The 18,412-nt window shown below is 39.5% G+C and overlaps 1 protein-coding gene across 1 annotated transcript in view; it reads right to left on the reverse strand.

Moving 5' to 3' along the window:
- LYPD6B (LY6/PLAUR domain containing 6B) overlaps window positions 1–2,256 on the reverse strand; it is a 34,949-nt gene extending 32,693 nt beyond the window's left edge. Inside the window, exon 1 of the mRNA XM_063116575.1 lies at window positions 2,183–2,256. The gene's annotated coding sequence lies outside the window, so the exon portion shown is untranslated. The remainder of the gene's footprint in view (window positions 1–2,182) is intronic.
- Between the last annotated feature and the right edge of the window lie 16,156 nt (window positions 2,257–18,412).

Genomic DNA, 18,412 nt, shown 5'->3' on the forward strand with positions numbered 1-18,412 from the left:
ACTAACGGTTATTATAATTTAATCTCACCAAGCTCAAGCCTCTGCAAAACAAGTGTGAATCACTGAGAAATATGAAGCCAAAATGTTAAAAAGGGGTACAGCTGGTTTCAAGACCAACCTGCCTTTTAAAGCTCTATCATTTCTACGATTCATGCCCAGAACATCTGCTAAAGAGCTGAACACTGAATTTCACTTATGGATGAATTATTCATTAAATAAAAGATGCACTTCCATAAGTTGAGAGAGATCATTTACAGACAGAGGGACAGGTTTATGGCAGGTGGCTGGCATTGGAACCATTTTCACACAAAACACACTGATGCATGGCTTGCAATGGAGCCACAGCATATAGCAAAGTTAAGAAGGGTGACAGAACTTTAGAAACGGAAGGTTTGCACTGAGAGGTTTGGGTTAGAAGCATTTTCCTCCCATAGATCTAGTGTACCTATTGCCACCTGTTAACAGTCAAGACACACCAAAGAGCATTCTTCTCTTTCGCTCATGATCAGTACTCTATATGTTTGCTCAGAATGTAATGACATTAAAAAAAAATAACTACCACAGAAGAGTTTGCCCCTCTGGTTTCAGTATTTTCAAATAAGGAACTTCCTTATAGAAGAGCTGGGTCCTACATATACTTGGTATTTTAACATTTTGGGAAACTTGTGAAAAGACTAAAGGTTTATTGGCAAAAACATTTGACTTAATACAAAATCTGAAAAGGATGAGATTAAAAGGCTGGGAAAGGGATCTGGTTATTATAATTCTAGAATAAAAACTGAACATAAATTTCTCACTTTGTGAAAGTGGTATCATTGGGATAAATCCAATGATAGTACTACACAGGGCTCATCTACACCAAGCAGGATATTCCACTGCGAAAGTGGTATGAAAGTGGTATATAAAAGGCAAGAGCCACACTACTGCTTTATGGTGGTATTGAAGTGCACCGACAACTGTTGGGGCCAATTGGCACATACCATATACCACGTTCATAGTGTTATATCCTGCTTGGTGTAGATGTGTCATGAGCCCCAACAGTTGTCAGTGCACTTCAGTACCACTATAAAGCAGGAGTGTAGGTCCTGCAGTGCACTTCACTACTGATATAAAGCAGTAGTGTGGCTCCTGCCTTTTACATACTGCTTTCATAGTGGAATATCCTGCTTGGTGTAGATGAGCCCTTAGAATAGGCCTATAGTAATGAGTGGGGCTTAATTTAAATTAGACTAATATTGGATACTGGATGTTCCCATTAAGTTTATCAGTATGGAAGACATAGTAAAAATTATTACTTTGTTAATAACTGACACCTGCTAGGTTCAATAAGATGCATGTAAACAACAGGATTTAAGGGGTTCGACATACCATGTCTTTCACATGGACCTTTTCTATATGTGATGGGGCTTTGGATGTTTAGTGCAAAGACCTGAAAGTTGTAAGCACATCTACTCATGTCCCCTCCCCAGATTAACTCTCTTTATATGTTGTGGGCAAACATAAGCACAGGGCTAAAATTACATCAGAAATGTTAGGATGTGATCAAGGCTGAACTCTATTAATTTTATTTAATATAACAGAAGAGGAGATGTCTAATATTGTAAAATCTGTTATGAATTTATTAATTTCTATGAAGGTTGTGTAAGCTCAAAATTGGAAGTGGTTATTGAAATGCCTTTATATAGTGGAGATGTGCAAACTAACTGAAGTTATATAGGAGGAACAACATTCAACAAACAATATCACTGAAAAATCAGGCTTTTTCATAGATTACTGGAATACTTACTGTGTGCATATAAAGTTCAATGGGATTTTTTGTGATATGAACAAATTCATTTTTTTACAATTAGTTTTGGAAAATAAAATTGTCACTTGTTTTTAATAACCACTACAGAGCAATAGGCTGGGCTAATCCAGTTTAATAATATTGTCAAAACACCATTTGACAGCCCCTGACATGGATTTTCAGAAGCGGCCTCTGAAATGTTAAAACACATATACCACAACCACATTGCTCTCCTGCATCTAGTCTTACAATCTTGCCTGGTGGCCCATACTCATCTATCCCAACCTCATCCAGAGGCCTTCTCCCTATACCCAGTTCTCATATCAGTGCCAACCTACCAATCTTTGCTGGGACCTGCATTTTCAGTGAGTCCCTAGGTTAACGGTATTTACATACCTGCTCTTCATCCCAGATACATGGGACTCTCTGCTACCTACTGTTGCGGCTGGAATCCCTCACTTATTGGCTGGTCCTCATTTGTCCAGCTGGATGCATATTTCTAGTGCCTGCTAATATAAGCTTATTTGGTAGCATTCAATGCAAGCTAGAAAAATCCTGCAGCAGTGGAAGGCAGAGCTATGGTAACATCCTTAACATTCTGTCTTCCAAGATAAGGACGAGAGCGAGAGCAAGAGAGAGAGAGAGAGAGTGCTAAATAGACGTCCCATGTCTCAGTGAAGGTCATGGGGAATTTGTAACTAGAAGCCTCTCTCATCAAAGCAGCAGTTTAGCAGCAGGCAGAATGGAGACCCCAGAGAGCAGGATTTAGTTACAGAAATCAAGCTACAAAAGGCAGCAACAAAAACAGTCTTCACATTTCTTTAAAAAATAAATAAAAAAGCACATGGGATCAGTATCTGCAGACAGGGAACAAAATCACCGCAGACGTGGATGTGCAAGGCATAAGTTTTGTCTGTCAAGGATGGAAGCAAAACGTTTGGCCCAAACTGAAATGCAAACATATACAAAGAGAACTGCAGTATGTTCAATGGTAAAAAAAAACCACACACCACACTACGCTCTTGGTAAAAATGGTGCATGATCCAGGAAATTATTCAAATAGTATACGGAATTGACCTTTCAATATCAAGATGCAAGTGGGGTGATACATATAAAAGCTATATGGACATGGCAGAATATGCTGTTCCTTCATGAGGATATCTGGCTTTGCATACACACAACCGTAGGTTATTACATGTTACTATCTACAAGTGTGTTTTCTGCAAGTGCCTAATAGAAATATTTTGAAATTTGGTAATATGTGAAGTGGTCATATGAACTACTGGTATTCGTTTACTGTTATGTAGAAGGGGGACTAGAATAAAAATTGACATTAAAAGGGAAGAAAGAGATGAAAGATAAACAGATTACTAGGTGGAAAATCTGTGCAGTGTGGTAGTAAATTGTTGGTCTGGGACTGGGGAAACCCAGGTTCTAGTTCTCACTCGTCCAGGATGTTCACTGGGTGACTTTGGGCCAGTCACTGACTCTCAGCTTAACCTACCTCACAGGGATGTTGTGAGCATGAAATGGAGAGGAGGATGACCACATATGCTGTCTTGTGCTCCTTGGAGGAAAGGTAGGATACAAAGGTCTACAGATGTTTGATCTGGCTACAGTCATGCATGCTTAGTAACATCACATTTGGACTACTGCAATGTGCTTTACATGGGGCTGCCTTTACAAACTGTTCAGAATGCTGCAGCCAGACTCCTGACCAGAGCCAGTTACAGGAAGCATGTGATTCTCATGTTACTGGGTAACAGTGTGGCCTTAGCTAGACCTAAGGTTTATCCCAGGATCATCCCGGGGTCATCCCTGCCTGCTCCCAGGATATCCTGTGTGCCATTTACATGAACAGGGACGACCCCGGGACGATCCTGGGATAAACCTTAGGTCTAGCTAAGGCCTCTTTTTCCCAGCACAATCCAAAGTGCTAGTTGTGACCTATAAAGCTCTATATGGCTAGGACCAGGCTACCTGAAAGACTGCCTTCGCTCAAACAAGCCTGCCCAAATCTTAAGATATTTGGGAGAGGGCCCTTCTTTCAATGCTGCTTCCTTCCTTCAGAGACATATAAGGTGGTGATAAGAGAGACAGCCTTCTTGGTGGAACTCCCTGCTGAGGGAGGCTACGTGCACTCCCTCTCGGCTGTCCTTCCACTGGCAGGCAAACACTTCTTTACTCTTTATAATTTTATAAAGAAATGGGGGATATCTGTTTCAAAACAAATGTTTACAAAAACTGCCATTACACAACAGAGTCACTGCCCCTTAAGCTCATTGTAAGATGACATTTCAGCTATGTCAGAGCAAGAAAAGGGCATGGACTCAAGGTAGGCACTGGTCCATGCAATTTACCAGCTGGTTTTGGACTCGGTTAAAATCATTTTATTGGTAGGGTCTTGAAATGAAGCCTGCAAATATTCCATGCATTTGGGAAGGGATTCTTTTTCATAGACATCCGTTTTTATATTTCATTAACAGAAAAAGGTTTTGAAGACTAACTTCCAAAAGTTGCCCATTATTCTATCCCAACAAGATGCAACATCTTCTTTAGCCTTTCCAAAGCCTTTTATATATAGTATATCATCACACAGCTTCTCTACACGAGCAATTTATTGCAAGGTCATGTTTGGCCAGTCACAGAAGTTTGTGGGTGTTTTACATGATGCTGTTAACCTCCAGGATGTATCCCGTGCATTCCCCAGTAATCTCACTTTTTAAAAAAAAAATGGAGATGATGCAGTATTTAAATTATCGTGTGATGTCCTCAGTGTGTAAAGCTGACGTAGTGCTATAACTCCATCACTAGATGGTGCTGTGTCACTGAAAAGAATAACATTTACGAGAGGGAAAGTTTTCAACTCAAAGTCACGTGCTCACCCTCTAAAAGCACCAGTTGTAAACATGTAAAGACTCCAGAAGAAGAAACCCAGGTAAGGATGTGTGTCCCCGCACTTAATGTAGAGACACCCTTAAATGCTTGTTGGAAGGATGAGAAGGAACTGTAACATTTGCATTAAAAGTGCACCAAAATTAATCCCATTTCATTATGGGGATTACAACTATGAACCAGCAAGGTTTCTTAAAATTAAGTGTACCATTTTTTTTTCCAATTATACCTTTCAGTGGTGATAAATGACGGAATTACAGAAAAGATACAACTGGCCCGAGGAACTAGACAAGGACTCTCACCGGTCCTATTTGTATTGGCAATTAGAACTATTGGCAAATGTGATAAGAGATGATAGTATAGAGGGAGTAGGATGTAATAAAAAATAAATTAAAAAAATTAATTTATTGGGAGTTGGGAGGGAATATGGAGACAAAGCGTGTTGAGAAGCATGTCAGTGAGAATAAAAGAGAATTACTATAAGATTATATGGAGGTGGTATCTAACCCCGGTGAGATTAAATAAAATGAACAAGCTGAACTCAGCAAATTGTTGGAGAGGATGTCAAAAAAAAGGAACGTATTTACATATGTGGTGGGAATGTGAATTTGTTCAAAAATTGCAGAAAATGGTGTTTAAAGAGATAAAAGACATTGTTGGAATGGCGATTGAAGAGACACCTATGGTGGCATTGCTATCATTATATGGAGAATTAAAGTGTAATAAAGAAACAAAAGAACTGATAACGAATTTGCTGACAGCAGCAAGGTTGATCATATCTAGGAACTGGAAGGTACAAGGAGATTATCATGTCGAAGATTGGTATAAAGAGATTTGGGATATTGCTATAAATGATAAATTGACATGTAATATAAAAGTAAGAAGAGGGATAATAAAAATGAATGATTTTGAGGGAATTTGGAATCAGTTCCTAGAATATGCATTATCTAAGGGGAGTGGAAAACCACCTCCAGAAGAAACAATGAGATTTTGGAAACAGGAATAGATCCTGGAGTGGGGGGGTGCACTTTATGTTATGGGATGATGTCAAAAGATTAAATTAGAAATGTTATAAGGTTATGCAATTCTATGTATTATGATTTTAATTTGTAAAAATTTTTGTGTGTTTTGTTTGTTACTGTATTGATGTATGTTTAAGTTTAATAAAAATTATTAAAAAAAAAATTCCAAGCAAACACATTGAACTTATTGCGAACCATCCAGAGAGCTTTGGCTATTGGGTGGTATAGGAATTTAAGTAATAAATAAATAAATATTGTATAATTTCTGAAAAAGAATGTTTCTTATGTTCTTTGGCTACATCTGGAGCTTGATACAAGTCAACATTTAACTTTTATTCAAGGAAGTTTAGAAAATAGGGATTAGAACCATTTCGGAATCATCACAGGCACTTTGAAACTCAAATACAGGAGTTGTGTGCTAACACAGCACACAGCAGCCTGTTGCTGATCTTTTATCTAATAGCACTGAGCAACATGGCTGCCATCCACCCCCACTGCAGTTTCTTCCTACCTAGACCACTACTTCTTCTACCATTGTTGTCTACCATGTCATGCAACTCAAGCCTAGGCTAGGCTCCTGTTTGTCCTCTTTCTCAAGTCACACCCCTGCTACTTTTGTCTCCAGGCTGAGGAACACAAATCCATCCCCATCCATACCAGAGGAACTGCGCTCTCACAATTCTAGGTCCCATCACTTTTTGGAACTGCCCAAGTGCCAACCTGAGCCACAGTCTGGCCTTCCTAATCTACTCAACCACTAAATTCCCATAAACCAGATTAACTGGCTGGTCTTAAAATTCTTTACCTTCACCTGTAAAATAACTTACATATTTAAGCCATATAAGGATTTTTAAAAACTTAAACTCTTAACTTGGATGACCTTCAATTCACCATGAGCTCTGCAATTTTATAATCCTAGCTTTTGAGACTTCTGTGATTAGGATGACGGTGATGATAGAAGCATGAGAAGGTAATAACCATCCATCTAACTTTTGTTTAATTGAAGTAAAGGTTATTGCTGCTAGCCTTGGCTGGTGGCAGAGAGCCAAAACCTTAGCAATAAAGCTAGTGCTTCATCTTTCATTGTGAAGCTTAGTCAATGTGTTAACCACACACAAAGGGTGGGGTGGGGAGAGCCACTTAAGATAAGTCCAAGATAATGCTCCAAGGTTCATATACATTCAAGTCAAAAAGAAGATGACTATGATTGACTCCCAGAATGTTCTGAAGTTTCTGCCTTGTGTGTTCTTATTCTCACTCACTCTTATTTTTCTGCTATTAATGCAAAATGAATCTCCACATTCTTTGTGATCATCTTTTGAGGCCCTGTGTCCCTGCTTTCAGTGGTAACTTGGCTGGCAACTGAATAGGGCTGTCTCAGGGATGACATATAGGGACGGCTGGATCAGTCTATTTCTAGTCTGTGTCACTCTAGCATTGTTCAAACTTGAACTCTGTTCAAATCTGTTATGCCCATTTGCACATTAATCTCTGTTTTAGAATTGTCATGAACACCTACACATGTCCTTAAATATGTGGTTTTGAACAAATTTTCTCCCAAAATATGCATTTCTAAAGATATTTTATTAAACAAGTACCATATCACAAAATTTGGAGTAGTGCTAAATGTGAAGGGTAACTGCTACATGTGTACATTAAAGGTTTGATAATCCTTTAATTGCATAATCCAATGCATGTTTGAACAGAAAAAAAAACTGCAATTGCCAGCATGGTTGCCTGGGGCAAACTGGGAATTGTAGGACTTTTTCTGTCTAAACATACATAGGATTGCACCTTATAGGGCTTATCTACACCTTAAATTTAAACAGGTTTAACTGTCATGGCTTCATCTCTGGGACCTTGTGGGCAGACAAGGAAGGAGTGTGTACTGTAGAATGTGCTCTATAGTTATAAGCCACATAGTTACTGTTTTATCTGGATACACAACGATGTGTTTATGGAGATAAGTAAGTAGGTTGTTACGGATGGGTGGACTGGAAGAAAGAAAACCAAAACCAGGGGAATAACCATGAAATAGTATGAAACGTGATCAGATTACTTTTGTCTGAGTTATTCCATGCTGAGGAGATCAAAATGCAGGGAAACCACATTAATAGATGGCCTGGCACATACACTTCAGGCAAAGGGGAAGATTTATTTGCTCTGTGCAAGTGCTTAGAATACCATTAGAACTGCAGCCTCAAGGAACTGCCCTTGCATGTCAGATACATAGTTGCCCTTTGTGCCATAGGAAATGAATACCCTGCAGGAAATGAATAGGCTGCCAAAGCCACTTGTGTTAAAACCTATTTTGGAAATCCAGGAGATTCTCTAAGCCACTGATCACAGTACCATGACAGGTCAACCTACTCAACACAAGAGACCTGGAAGACTCACAATGTGATAAGTTCACTGGGGAAAACATTGTAATAAAGCCTCAAATGCTTGGAGTATGGGGAAAGTTAAAACATGGTTCTAGTACAGCACTATCGTTTTAATCACAATCCAGATATTTTACAGAGTATATTTATTTGCAAAATTCCTCACAGTGCTCATGATGCACCCACAGGAGTCCAATCCAAATGCCCTAATTATGAAGAAACCATAAAACACTTGTTGTGGCAGGATAAGTGATCTCCCCACGTTACAATCGTATTGAACATCCCTTTCTCCGATGAAAAATCCCGTAACAGTCCAGCTCCAGCAGGAGGTATCCTGCTTCCCAAAACAAGCAGGAAGCAACCAGCCCACAGAGGCTTGCAAGTTTATACTGTCAGTCCCCTCCTTTCCATCTGGCTTCCTCCTCTTCGGTAGGGCCATCTTTTCTGGCAAGTTATAGTTCCCTATTGTTGCCTAGTAGCATCGTATGGCAGTATACTGCTGTTACAGGTGATGCTAGATAAGTGTGGGGAGCATAGGTGCGACAGCTGTGTTACATTTGGGTGAAAAAATTATGGAAGACCTCACTCCAGCTGCTGCACTGGCTCAGCATAAACTTTTCTAGTTCATAAATGCTCCTCTTACATAAGGAGCTGTCTCTTGCTTTTAATAATGAAAACAGAAAATCACAAGGAACCAATTGAAAGAAAAGGCAAGGTTCCTACACTAAATCACTCATTCAGATTGGGCCTAGATTTTATGACACCTGGAACGCCTTCCCAGGGACCATAGGATTGTAGTTTTATGCTTACCTATGCTTGTACTTTCAGGAAAGATTTAGCCTGGTACATTAAGAATGAACAGAATTTAGTTGTATGCTATTTAGTTGTATTGCTACAAGAATATTCATACAGATTATAGATATTACATACATTTCTGAAAGGATTTCGTCCTCTTGACATCACTTTGAAGGAGCAGCTATATTTACACATAATAGCTATGTATTGTATTGAGAATGGACAACATGGGTTTTTCCTTGAGTAAAAATTAAGTGAAGTAAAACTTACAGTTTAAAAGTCATATCTCACCGCCTGTTTTTGTAGGGCTTTCCCCACTCCCAGCTCTCTGACTCACTGCTATTTTGGGAGGCACTCCATGCTTTATCCTTTTACTGCTACTGTTGCTACTGTCAACCACACCCATTTCCATGCTGTCTATGAAAGTTTGCACAAACAATGCAATGCCTATTCATAGTAACAATAGTTACATGCCAAGTCTCCCCTCTTTGAAATTAAGACTTTGCCAAGCATATCTGTGTTGTCAACAATAAAATAAAATAAAATTCACAGACAAAGAGCCAACTTCCAGAGAGATAGTCGTACAAGTCGGTTTAAGAAAACACAACAAAGAGCCATGACACCAAAGCATAACCAATTTTTATGGCATAAACTTTCATGGATTAGAGTCCACTTTATTAGATGCATGAAGTGCATCTAATGAAGATCCTCATTTGGCAGGTACATCTATGCCTTGGGAGAATAATTATCCTGAAAGGCAATTTGAAAATTCTTTTAAAAATTATAATACATACACATAGGTATAAACGGTGGCTAGCTTCAGTAGTTAAGCATCAACTGCACTTAAGTTGTACATAGTTAAGCTATTTTACATAGCACTCACTTGTATTTAGTAATCCTTGGCAATATTGGTCCACCAAAATCCTCACCACCATCATCCCTGAAGCGAAGGTACCACAGCAGATATGCCTGCACCAGCATTTCTTTTGACAGCAGGCTCTTTCCATTCTGCATAATGTAGTGCTATCAAGCTCGTTAAGATCAGCATCACACAAGAGGGCTGGAACTGTACCTTGAAATGGACTAAAGTTCCACAAAGGCAGCAAAAACACACCATAAAATGCATACATCAATAGCTATTTCAGGAATGTCTGCAGCCTTGTGCATGCCTGGTAGCTTTGAGTTTTTCTCTTTGAACATGAGCATGCACGCACATGTAGATGTGTGTGTGTACGCATACACACACACACACAGCAGCAGCAGCAAAGATCCCATAATTTAAGATATAGTGTGCTATGTGGCGCTACTACTGGGAGGGAAGAAATGTCAAAACTTCGTTTAGATGCATGTAAAGTGGAACTACATTTCATAGTAGCCATGAATACAGGCCACTGCCAAACAGCAGTAGAGCTGTGGGGTGGAGGAGAGATTGCCAGTGGATAACTAATGAGAAGGAGGAGGGTTCAGAAAACTCACACACACACACACACACACACACACACACACACACACACACACACACTTCTCCTAAACCTTCATCCAAAGCTATTTTCTGACATCCTCCACTCTTGGGGGGGAAACGGCTGAGGGAAGAAATTGAGAGGAGGGGGCAAAGCCAATAAGGGAAAAGTTCCGCCCTCCACTCAACACTTCTCTACTAGAAAATAGAGCTGTGCACTAACCAGAAAATTCTGGTGCACAGACCAGTCCAATCCTGCTTGGACTGATTTGGAGGGTACCCACTTTGACTCGGATCCAAACCCGAATCTCAATTTGGAAACCCAGATCTTTATGCCTGCCATGGACTATCAATGGAAATCAACAAAAGGCTGTAACTTCCCCTCCCGCAACACCACCACCACCCCGGTCCCTTATGGGAAAGAAAGTTTTGTGCTACATGCAGGGAATTTTGTGCTACACACCTATAAATTTTGCTTTTTTTAAAAAAGAACTGCTGGTAATGTCAATATTTCTTGGCAGAATTAAATGAAATTTGCTGAGATAGTTGACCCTTCCAAGGGTGCCATGCCTGTTAAGTTTCAGATAAACAAGTGTGAGGAACTTTGTGCAAGAGCAGTCTTTACAGTTTGGGGATTTCCAAACACTTCATGTTTCTGATTCAGTGGATTCTAGTCCACAGAATGAATTTATTTATGTATATTTACATAACCACATGCATTCTCTGGATGTCTTCCAATAAAAAAAACTAACACATATTAATACAAAACAAGGTAGTAAAGCAATACAAATTACAATACTATAACAACCAATACATCAGAAAGCCAGCAGCAGAAAAGAAAATCAGTACAAAGTTCATGGCAGCACCAAAGTGCAGGGATTTTCAATCTCAAAGAATTCCCAAATGATCTATAAAAGTTTATACCATAAAATAAATGTGTTAGTCTTTAAGCTGCCAGAAGATGTTTTATTGTGTTTGCTCCAAGAGACGAACACAGCTTCCTCTCTGGAAGTTGATTACAATGGAAAACATAGTCCACAATTACATTCATTTTGATCCATGGTAAAATGAGAAGTTCTAAAAATGTAAGGTTAGACCAGATCTTCCATAGCAACTACTCCTCAGTATTTTGAACTACCATAATAATTGCTCTAACAGAACATCACTTAATCTTTCCCTTGAAGCCACTAAGATCAGTGTAAAGATATAGGGCACAAAAGAGCTGTATACATTCTGTTCTTACAGCAGCCGAATTGGAAAACATAATGCTTTGCTATTTTCAGGGTGATTAATCAATGCATCAAAAAGAGATGTGGCCATCATCAGAAATTTATTTTAAAATGTAAATAGTAACTCCCAAGGAAAGTTCCACATGTCGCTTGAATCCAGACATACAATTTACTAGAGCCCTTCCTGTCCTTCCTGCAATAATAGGAAAAAATGGTTCAAAGAACTGCATGATAGTGAGGCAAGAGCACATGTATATAGGATGGCATTTACTGCATATCCGCTGCTGAAGATCTCTTCCTGTCTGCTGAGACAATCTGTAGATGCCAATAAAGGATTTACCCAAGATATATGGAAAGCAGGCAAGAAAGAAATGAAACTGCAATCGACAAAAACAAAACACAGAAACAGGATCTAATTAAAATGGGATTGAGATCTTATCTAAAAAGCAGTTAACCAGATTAACTGTATCATCAATTAAATCTGGATCTCAATGTTTCTAGGATTTAAGACTAGGGCCAGATCTACACCAAGCAGGATACGACACTTTGGAAACAGTTTGAAAAATTGTATATGGAGTGTGTGTCCTGGGCCCCAACATTTGTCACTACTGTTATAAACCGTTTTGAAGCAGTAGTGTAGATCCTCTGCTGATACAGTCATCTCCTGAGAACTGGAGGCAAATGTTACAGTTGAAAGTGAAATAACAGCTCTGAAAAGCCTGAGAGGGTTATGTTCCTACCTCACAACAGTTCTGATCAGATTCATAGCCCCTATAGATGTATTTGTAAAAAAATTAACATGTGTGTGCGCACGCACACACACAGTGGAAGGTTAACTTCATACCATCCAGCATTTTTCCTGGTTTTGATTTTATTGTGTCAAGGACTGCATCCAATGCCCTTTGACTTCTGCATAACTGTTTGAGGTTTATAACTATGGTGACAACAGGTTTCGCTTAAAATGACTTTTCAGAAAGGGAAAGCTTCTTTTACCGCAGAAGAATAGTCAAAGATGAAATTACCCATTATGGGAGTTGACAGGGTCCTGCAAAGCACCTATTGTGTGGCCTGATCAAATTTCTGCCTCAAATGTGCACCCAATTTTTGCCAAGCAGTCACGTCTCAGTTCCACATACCAAGTTTCATTTTGTCAAACTAATGAAGTAGAAAACCTGGCTCATTTGACACTTCCCCCGGTTATCTAGCTGTACAATAATTATTAGCCATTTAACCTGGTTCTTTCATAGAGAAACTGGATGCTGGCCTCACCTTCACCTCAGCAGTTTGGGTTTCAAGCCTGTGTCATTCTAAATCCTGTCCATTTTAAAGCAATTGAAAAAATGCATTTACCTTCATTTATTGATAATAAGCTGTGACGGTGGGGAAGTCAATTTAGATTTAAGCATTTCATTTATTTATTTATTTATTTATTTATTTATTTATTTATTTATGTAATATGCTGCCATTCACAGCAAATCTCTCCCAAGAAAGATTGCAGCAAAACCATAATACATACTATCAACAAAGACACAATCTAAAACTAAAACATCAAATGCAACTAGTGAGATGTAACACACCTAATGTTTCTATTATTCATATGTTTTGTAATGCCCAGTAGTTGCCCACTTTTGGGAGGATAAACTTTGTATTGAAACAGTCTTTAATATGGAAGGACATGCATGTCTTCCTAAACCACCTACTAGTTTCTTGGAAGTTAATGTATGATCAGTGCAAATGGATTTTCAGAACCCTTATGACAGCTAAAAGACTGATATTATTACGTTGGAAGGATAAATGTTCACCTCCCATAATGCAATGGACTGAGGACTTAACAATGCTATCAGCGTTTGAATGGGTGTTATATAGACGCCACCTGTAAGTAGATAAATACATGGATATTTGGTCTGTTTTTCTTAAAACCTATGCATAACTGTCTCCACCGTATGAATGGTGTATCTGATGAAAAAAAAATGACATTCCTATGCATGTAATGTTTGTTCCCCCCCAATTTGTTTTCAGTTGTTTTGTTGAATTCACAGACAAAAAACAAAAAGCAAAATATACAAAAACAACCCCCCATAAAAACAGCAGCAGTTAAAACAACACACATAAAAAACAGCTCAAAATAAAAAGGTTTCCAGGATCCAGTTAAAAGCCAGTAGATATGGGGCTGCAACCAAATTTCAGAAGCATGGGGCCACAACCAGAAAGACCCCTCATCTTTTTCTCTCTTATTTTTGCAGTGGATAGAGGAAGACACAATCTACTATTGAGCCTACAAGTTCTTACTTCTGTAGCTAATAGCAGTTCCAGACAGCAATCACTCAAGGTTGGGGCACTGCAGCATGAGCAGGAGGAAGGGTTAGACCCCCCCTCCCCCATGCCACAGTCTTAGCCAAATCAGGAACTCCATGTGGCTGCTTCACAAAGAAGAAAAGTTACCTTGGGAGTTCCAATGTGACGTGCAGTTTGGCCCTTCATTTCCAAGAAGGATCAGATTCCTAATTCAGGACATTCAAGGATATAGTCCCTGCTAAAGCAGCTCTCCATGCCACCAAAATAATAATTAACCTAAATACACACAGCATGGAATGCCGCACAACTACGTTTTCCTTAAGTCAGTGGGTGGGGATGGAAAACGAGACTGTGCCAGCAGAACTACCAGTGAGTCCTTTGGCTGCTTTCTCCCCTCCATGTTCCACCCGCCATGCAAGATATTACAAAATAGAAATGGTATTCTCCTGTAGGTAGACTGTGCAACTAATCCAAGAGCTGAAAAGGATTTCCTGGCAAGAGAAAACAAGTGGAACACTTGAGTCATCAAGAAAGAACAGAGTGGGAATCACAGATTAACAGGAGCTTGTTTGTTTTAACTTAAATAAATGAGGAAAAAATATCATAAAAATCAGAGTGGGCAATCAGTCATTGCATGGGAGTCTTCCTTCTACCTTGGACGTCTTGGTCGATCTACTTCTTTGCATTACTGCGCAATTGTTACTACTAAGTATTCCTGATGTTATCACTATAGCCTATGCATTTTCCTCTCAGAATATCTGGTCACAGCCTCCCCAACCTGATGTCCTCCAAATGTGTTGGACTACAACTCCCATCATCCCTCAACAGGTTGGGGAGGCTGCTCTAAAATAATCATGAATTTGGATTAATGGGGTGGGGAGAGAAGCAGTCACTCAGTTATATATCCATGACCCTAATAATGAAATCAAAATGCATAATGCACACCCCAAAATTACTACCATTTTCATGCACTGATAATGCCCTAAATAAAGGTATTCACCATACTGGTCAGCATCCTCCAGAGCATGAATAACCTCCCCAAAACTGAAGACTGCACATTGACCTTCAGCATACGGTCCACTCAGCCACCAGGGAGTGGGTAGGGATGAGCTGTCACTTCGGCTCCAACCAAAATATTATCAGAAGCTCTCTAAAGAAAAAAGAATGGGCCATAAGGCACCAGAAAGGTTGTTGGGTGGGGCAGCCTTCATTAGCCAACCCCATCATACATCTTCAAAGCCAGAAGACAGTTCCTTCTTTGGAACATCAGAGCCCTAGAAAGCATAATGGGTGGCTTACAGTTTACTGCCCGTTACTTCTGAAACTTTGTAGGCAGGCCCATGAGAGAAGAAGAGGGGTTAATTAGGCCAAGCCAAAATGAATGTTATACTGATTAAGGACTCCAACACATCTGTGCAAACTGGCATGCAGTAAGTGGCTTGTACTTCTATGAAAGGACCCAGTATGTTAAACTGTAGATGAGTAACTAACTGAGCTATAGCTTAAGAAAGATTAAAATCTTACATTAAGTACAACAGGCAGTGTGGACATAAAGCAACAACCTGCTGCTTTTGCTCTCATTTGTTTGAATCTTTCAAGGTGTGAATGTAAATAGCTGCAAAGTCATACTTAGGGTTCAGCATGAGGGGAACTTCCACCATCCTTTTTAAGGCTGTGGATCCATTGGGAAAAGGCCACTGCTCCATGGTAGAGTACATGCTTTACATGCAGAAGGTTCTAAGTTCAATTTGCAGAAGGTCCCAATCAGGTTCACTTGCTTGCACCTCCAGGTATGGCTGGGAAGTATGCCTGTCTGAAAGCCCTGGACTACTGCGAGACACTGCCGGGCAGTGTTTGGGTCTAATTAAAATCCAGAATGGAATCACAGCCCCACCAAAGTCAGTGTCACCAGAGTCCACTGCTGTCGGTGTGCACAATACTGAGCTAGATGGACCATTCTTCTAAATAAGTATAAGGCAATTTCCTTAGGTTAACTCCCCCCACCCCATCTGCTGGATTTCAGGTGACTGCAATAAACTTCAGAGAAGGGTAGGAACGCATCTTGACAGCTTTACCTGTTTTAAAGTAAGCCTTCCCTTCTTTCCAGTGAAGCTTTGTGACTCATGGACTCATGTGACCCAGGGGAATTTTTTGCTACAAGCTGTGCTTCTGAAAAAATATACTCTGCATTCAATTGGCAGATGAATTCAGATAACACAATTACTCCAAAGGGCAGTGGTTCACTTAGTGTCGGATTGCGCTGCTCTTGTCATTCACTCTGCTACACAACAAGCATTTGCTTCTTGGTCCCCTGCGAAACTTCTGTGAAGGAAAACTCTTTAGTTTATAGAAATAAAGCATGAATATGGATTCATTTATGTACCAATTACTTAGCTCTTCATTACTTTTGTAAATGCTAGCTTTCCTGGGTACTTACTAATATGGGCTTGGGTTACAAACCACTGAAACACCTCCTGTAGTAAATACTGAAGTAGGTCCTGCATTACCTGCCTACTTCTAGCATGAGAAAAATAATTCCTACATAGTGAGGGGTGAAGAGCGCACTACACACAAGTAGGTATGTATCATAAAAGTTTAAAAATGCAATTCTATATATTCTTGGAACAAGTACAACCTGCATGGTGCCATAAGCAAACTACACATCCAGTGTATAAAATGAGATCACCCAACAACTTCTGCCCTAAGCATAAATGATACAATGACATCTTCGGCTATTGGGCAGTATAAAAATGTAATAAATAAATAAATAAATAAATCTATGCCTGCATTGGGTAAAAGTGGAGTCACATCATCCTTCATTAAACAGGAATATTCTGTAATGGGACAGTAACACAAAGGGCCATGACACAACTGGCTGATCATAGGTTATTTAGCCCACAATAAGCTGTGGTGCATGCTGGGAGCGTGTGGCTGCCATTTTGACTGTACAACCCCCAATTGGAGGTTTGCTGTGTTGTCTGAACCCAGTCAACATTTATTGATTTATTTATTTATTACATTTTTTATACTGCCCAATAGCTGAAGCTCTCTGGGCGGTTCACAAAAATTAAAATCATGATAAAACAACCAACAGTCTAAAAACACATGGGTTATAATAACATGGGTTATTTGAGGATTAAACAATCCTTGCTTAACCTATACTTCAAATTGTGAATTAACTGAGGGTTTTTAAACCCTCAAATAACCCATGATGACTGGGCTTGGATGACATGGTGCAAGCCCCATTGGTGGTTGTGTAATCAAAACAATCACAACACAATGAGCTGCTGTGTCATGTGAACCAGGTACAAACTGTAAGTGCATGCACACCCAAATCCTCAAGCTCTACACACACATAACTGGACTCCACTGAAGTCAAAGGGACTTATTACCCTATTAAAATTGAAGCATGGAAATAAGATAATGTTCCTTGAAACATACTTAAATGCATAATTTGCATACGTTAGAGCAGGGATAAAAAAAATTGAGACCCTCCATATGTTTTGGCCTACAACTCCCATTATCCCTGATTTGCTATGCTGGCTAGGACTGATGGGAGTTGTAGGCCAAGACTTCTGTAGTAGGGTCACATGTTGTTCCCTCCCTTTAATAGAAGGTTAAAGCACAAAGTCCTAGAGCATTTACTCTGTATCAGCAATGATGAGCCTCAGATGATGTCTTAAGTTTAGTAGATCCGCTACAAGAAAACAGTCATATACTGACAGGTAGAGAGACTTGTAATTGACAGAATCCAAAAAAATATAATTAATATTTTATATGAATATCTTTAACATGAGAAGAATTCCAACTACCTGTATGCTGCCCCTAGATCCCAGTGAAGAAGAAGGACCGAGGGGACAGGAGCAGGCAGAAGTAACATCGGGGCCTGCTCCTGCTGGACTCTCTCTCTCTCTCTCTCTCCTCCCTCCCTCCTTGACTCCTTTTCCTTGTGTGTCATGTCTTTATTAGACTGTAAGCCTGAGGGCAGGGACTGTCTTTTTTGCTAAATGTAAGCCGCTTGGAGAGCCTTTTTTGGCTGAGGAGCGGGGTATAAGTATGATAAATAAATAATAAATAAATAAATAATACAGGGTGGGATACAAATATTTTAATAAATAAATAAATAAATAAATAAGTGGGCCCTGCTCAAACACCATAAATTTTAAGATCAGGAAATTCCCTCCTTTCTCTTACTGTTATTTCTCCCTCAGTTCTTTGCAAAAATTAGTGCAAATTAGCCTATATGCAGCCTCATCTTGTCAATTTCCTTGTATATTAGGCAGTCCACTTCACCACTCCCTTTGACAGCTGAAACATATAAAGAAATTGACCAGGAAAGACTATACATATCAAACAGCCATAACATGCACATGAACACTTGCAAAACATTAATATTTATAACAACAACAACAACAACGCATTTGTGAGGCACTGAAAAATAATAATTAAAAAGAACCAGGGAACAAGTGACAGTCCTTTCAAAGTGCTATTTCAGCACAGGTGGAAGGGCAGTCACTGATGAAATTGCAAAGATCAAGCAGTGTGGGCCT

This window comes from Elgaria multicarinata, chromosome 2 (assembly GCF_023053635.1).
Source record: "Elgaria multicarinata webbii isolate HBS135686 ecotype San Diego chromosome 2, rElgMul1.1.pri, whole genome shotgun sequence".
In the NCBI taxonomy this organism is placed as follows: Eukaryota; Metazoa; Chordata; class Lepidosauria; order Squamata; family Anguidae; genus Elgaria; species Elgaria multicarinata.